General features: G+C 51.1%; 1 non-coding gene across 1 annotated transcript; it reads left to right on the forward strand.

Moving 5' to 3' along the window:
- The first annotated feature begins 1,293 nt into the window (after positions 1–1,293).
- On the forward strand, positions 1,294–1,367 carry trnan-guu (transfer RNA asparagine (anticodon GUU)). Its single transcript has one exon. It is a non-coding gene; the product is annotated as a tRNA-Asn (tRNA).
- Positions 1,368–5,336: the final 3,969 nt, after the last annotated feature.

Consider the following 5,336-nt stretch of genomic DNA (forward strand, 5'->3'; position numbering starts at 1 on the left):
GGTGGTGGTGGTGAAGACGTCAACCGGAAGTTGCTCTATTAGCGATAGATGAAATGGGCACAGCGCCACCTGTCGTACTGAGACGTGCTTTGTACCAGTGATTCGATTCATTCACCGCCATATATCCAAGGATAATTACCCTTGCTCAGATAAGGAGCATAACCCAACTATAGCTATAATCGAGTTAATCTCATCATGTAGACCCACTGACTGTCTGTGTCATTAGAAAGAAAAACATCACTTCCTGTGAACCACTACAGTTTGATGTCAGCGAACACATCAGCTGTGTGAGGAGCATTACTACCATCTACTGGAATGATTAGAGGTTATTAAGGTTCTTTTCTGCAGGAGCCTCTCAGGCACTGATTTTTAGTTTGAATTAGTGAAACAACTACTCGAGATGAGTATAATCAACAGAGCTACTGCAACTGCTATTAATCCTCCTGCTAGTCCCAGTTTAGAGAAGACGCTGATCCATCCTCTGCTGTCTGCTCGTCGACTCTCAGTCGGTCTCTGAGGTTGGGAGTGATCAGCGGCTGCTGAAAAGGACAAAAAATGAAGGTGATTTATGGAAATAGAAAACATTTCCCTCATCATTAGCAGCTGTTGGTAAATCTTCTGCTGTTGTCAGCTGACAGAATAAAATGTTGTGGATACTGTTCATATCTATGAGTCTATTTAGCTGGGAAAATGTTCTTAATTAACCAAAATAACAGAGCTGCTGTTCTCATTGAGTCGACACCTCCAGGTTACAGTTTTATCAGTGAGGCCAGAGTGAGCAGGAGAGGAGGAGGGGTCGCAGTCTTATTTAATGAATCATTTCAGTGTCAGCAGTTATCTCCTGGAAGTTTTCAGTCCCTTGAATATATGGCTATACAGCTCAAGGCCTCATCCGGAGTCCTGTTTCTGAATGTTTACAGGCCCCCCAGATAATGTGCAGACTTTTTTGATGACCTCAGTGAACTGCTGTCTATGATCTGTGTTGATTTTGACTGTGTAATTATTGTTGGTGATTTTAACATCCACATGGACAACCCTCAGGACAAAGGGACTAAAGACCTGAGTAACACTCTGGACAACTTTGGGCTGACTCAGCATGTAGCAGAGGCCACACAGGGCACACTCTAGACTTACTGATCTCTAAAACGTAGTTTATACTTCTCCGTCATTTCGACGATGTAGCTACGACGTGGATGTGGACCCCTACGCCGTAGCCTGACGTGCACCTCCAAAACATTCCAAATACACGTCGCGTTGATACGGGTTATAAGGGCTGTGAATGTTGCTGACAGAGTCTCTGTGGCGCAATCGGCCAGCGCGTTCGGCTGTTAACTGAAAGGTTGGTGGTTCGACTCCACCCAGGGACGAGTAGTTTCACCAATAAATCAATAAATCGTTGATATCTTAAACATATTGCTGCCATGTCTTCAGAACACGGTGTCACCGTCCAGCCCTGCCCCTTTAAGACGGTGTCTGTGTGTGTGTGACGTACGTGTGTAGGGAGAGAGTCGATAAAAAAAGATTGATGGAAGAAAACGAATAAAACCTGCGTTTCGCACAAAAAAGCCTTGACTCCGTTCTCATTTCGCCCCACACTTTGGCCCGGACCCTACGATTGCCAGTTACCGGTAACGAGCCAGAAAATAAAGACCAGCTCCTTACTACGGTTCGGAGGCAGGGGGTTAAGAAGGTAACACTGGGGGCTCGTCCGGGACTTAAAAGTTGGCTAAAAGTGAGAAGAAGAGCTGTGAACGCGAGAGAGCATGGCGACACGCGGCAATTTTTTTGAAAGACACGGGGAGCTCATTAGCCCAAACGTAAGCACCAATCCGTTTTTAATGGACATAACGGACTCTGTTGATTCAACTGGCAGCAGATGTGTCGCCGGCGGGGAGAGTTATAACCCGTTTCTAGTTAGCATGGAGCTAACCGCCGGAGCAACGGAGCTAGCCGCAGGTGAAGCGGCAGCCCGTCCAAAGACAGCGCTGCTCAGCGGGACATGGCTACCGACCCCACCACCCTCAGCACTGACTAATCCCTTCCACACGCCAGCAAAGCAGGACGGCGCAGCGGTCGGTGAGTCTATGGTTCCCCCTCAATACTGTTGGGTTGGCCCTGGAAATATGGTTTCTACCCCAGCTGTAGCCGTACATTACGACATGAACAATGACTTTAAACAGACTTTTGATGGATGGCCAGCGAACCCCTTTTCCCCTGCAAACAATGTGCATGCCAGCATGAACCCAGCCACTCTGGCCCATACACCAGTCTCCCAGTCTTCTGTGCCCCCCTTCACACCTTGTATGTCCCAGTCTGTGAGACACGTTTATGCAGAACGGGCTAATGGTTGTTACTCTGCCCCTCCCAGTGATGCACCATTTCACCGGGGTAAAGAGCATGACTCCAGAGGATATTCACAGCCTAGCTGGAGAAGGGCCGAGCCTGCCCCACAACGTCCTTCCTCTCACATGATGTGTGGCGGTGATTTTATGGACAGTAGCGATGATGAACAGTATGGGCAGAGAGAGAGAATCCCCACCTTACAGCCAGGTCGTTTTGATGGGTCGGGGTCATGGAAAGGCTTTCTCTACCTGTTTGAGAGCTGTGCTCAGGCCAACCACTGGTCAGAGAAGACCATGGCCGTGCAGCTCAGATTTAGCCTGACTGGTGCTGCTGGTGCTATTGTCCACAAAAACCCCAGATCTACTCGGTGGAGTTACCAGTGTATTGTGGATGAAGTGGATGCCGCCTATGGGCCATGTTCGGAGCATGCAGCAGCCATAGGCATTGAACTGAGACAGAGAGTGAGAGGGACGAGTGAGGCTCTGCACAGTCTGAGGGATGATATCTACGAAAAAGTTTCCATTGTGTATGCAGATCGTACAGAGCGGGAACAGGACGCCATCAGTGTGGAGATCTTCACTAACGCCTTGGCTGATGCTGAAGTGGTTCAAAGACTACTGGAGGAGCAGCCACGCACCCTGGCCAGAGGATACGAAGTAGCACACCGGTACGAGACGACCAGAAGGGCTGCCAGAGCGGTCACCCAGCTGATGCAGCCAGGTCAACGCGGTTCATCAGAGCGGAGAGCCAGGGCAGCAACGGTACGCGAAGATACAGGTGTGATGCTGTGTGATGAACTAGGAGGGGAAGTTATGAGGTCCTCCAACCCAACAAACAGGAAACCGAGATTTCGCCAGCAGTGGCTGCCAAAGAAAAACAGAAATGTTGAGATGACCTCAGCCGAGATCATCTGTCACAACTGTTCGGGTGTAGGACATATACAGAGGAACTGCCCTTCTCCTCGTCGACCCAAACCGCACACCCCGAGTGTCGACCTGACCCCAGTTCTCCGTCCCGGCACCGTGGTTACCTGCACCAGCGGCCTGGAAGGTGAAATGAGTGTTAAAATACTAGTACATGGACTGGAAATGTGTGCTCTGCTAGACTCTGCTGCTCAGAGAAATGTGCTGCCTCTCCACCACTTTGACTCTATTCCTGTCGAGTCCAGACCCCAGATTCAGCCGTCCACTGCACAGGTCTTACAGGGCATCGGGCCCAAGGGCTTGACAGTCATGGGGGAAGTCAGTCTGCTAGTGCTCGTGGCAAGCAGGATTACCAATGTGAATTTCATCATAGCTGACACGGCTGAAGGCACCGAGGTTATCCTGGGGCACCCTTTTCTGCGGCAGGCACGTGCCCACCTGGACTATGGTCACAGAGAGATAACCCTCTTCGGTGAAAAGGTACCCCGTTTTAACCCAAACCACCAGCTTCAGGTGCATATTGTCAGAGTGGCCCGCACAACTGTGTTAGCGTCGGGTTGTGAATATGTAGTGCCCGGCACGGCCCGCCTCCGCCATGCAGCTAGTGGAGACATGATGTTGAGCCCAACCAAAAGTTTCATCGAAAAGCACCATGTGTTAGTGGCCCACATTGTTGTTCGGACGCGGCAATCAACCAACATCCCCATCAGAGACTTCAACCCTGGCACTGCACCTGTCACGCTAATGAAAGGGTCTGTGGCCGGCCTCCTTCAGCCAGCAAAGGTTATGGGAGAGGTAGAGCTTCAGCAAAGGGAGGCCTTAACAGTGTCCGAGCCTTTTAATTCTGACTCTGTTTCTTTCCCCAGTCACCTGCAGTCCCTTTACACTGAGAGCTGTGCCAGCCTGTCAGAGGATGACCATAGAAGGGTGGCCAGCCTGCTGCAATCATACAGCAACGTGTTCTCCACGGGGCCCACCGATCTCGGCCGCACTAGCCTTGTGCAGCACGATATCCTGACCACCCCTGGGCCACCTATAAAACAGCCGCCACGCAGGATGGCCAGTGACAAACAGCTTGCAGCAGACCAACAGGTGCAGCAAAGCCTTGAGAACGGTGTAGCCCAACCCAGCAACAGCAGCTGGGCCGCACCGATCGTCATGGTAAGAAAGAAAGATCAGAGCTCACGGTTATGTGTGGATTACCGACCTTTAAATGAACGGACTATCAAGGACGCTTATCCCTTACCACGCATCCAGGACACTCTAGACACGCTCTCCACTGCCAAGTACTTCAGCACATTGGACTTAACATCAGGCTACTGGCAGGTGGAGATGACACCAAGGGCCCGCAAAGCTGCTGCTTTCTGCACACGGAAAGGGCTCTTTGAGTGGAATGTGATGCCGTTTGGGCTTTGCAACGCGCCGGCCACGTTCCAGCAACTTATGGATCGTGTTCTGGCTGGGCTGCAGTGGGAGACGTGTTTGGTGTATCTTGACGATATTATAGTCCTGGGGTGGGATGCTACTGAAATGCTGGAGCGACTCAGCCAAGTGTTCACCAGACTACATGAAGCCAACCTCAAGCTGAAGCCTTCCAAGTGCTGCCTTTTCCGGGAGCAAGTGGCCTATCTGGGGCACATCGTCTCTGCCAGAGGTGTCGCCACCGACCCCCAAAAGATCCAGAAAGTGGTTGAGTGGCCAACACCCAGAAACATCTCAGAGGTACGGCAATTCGTCGGCTTGGCGTCCTATTACAGACGTTTCGTGCAGGATTTCGCCACACTTGCTAAGCCACTTCATGAACTCACCAAAAAGTATGCACGCTTCGACTGGACAGCTGAATGTCAAGAGGCATTCGAGACACTGAAAAGCCGGCTGACATCTGCGCCTGTGCTAGGCTACCCCCTCGACAATGGCGAATTGTTTCTCGACACCGACGCCAGTGATTGGGGAATCGTCGTGCCCATGTACGGTGCCAGAGCCTAATCTAAGTGTCCGGCATCAGCATAAAGCAGTGCAGTACAGCTTAGATGACTTTCCAGCTGAAGTGGTTGCTGTGGAGAGCAACCT

The sequence above is a fragment of the Leuresthes tenuis genome, unplaced genomic scaffold, assembly GCF_036924035.1.
Source record: "Leuresthes tenuis unplaced genomic scaffold, fLeuTen1.0.hap1 SCAF_19, whole genome shotgun sequence".
NCBI classification, from domain to species: Eukaryota; Metazoa; Chordata; class Actinopteri; order Atheriniformes; family Atherinopsidae; genus Leuresthes; species Leuresthes tenuis.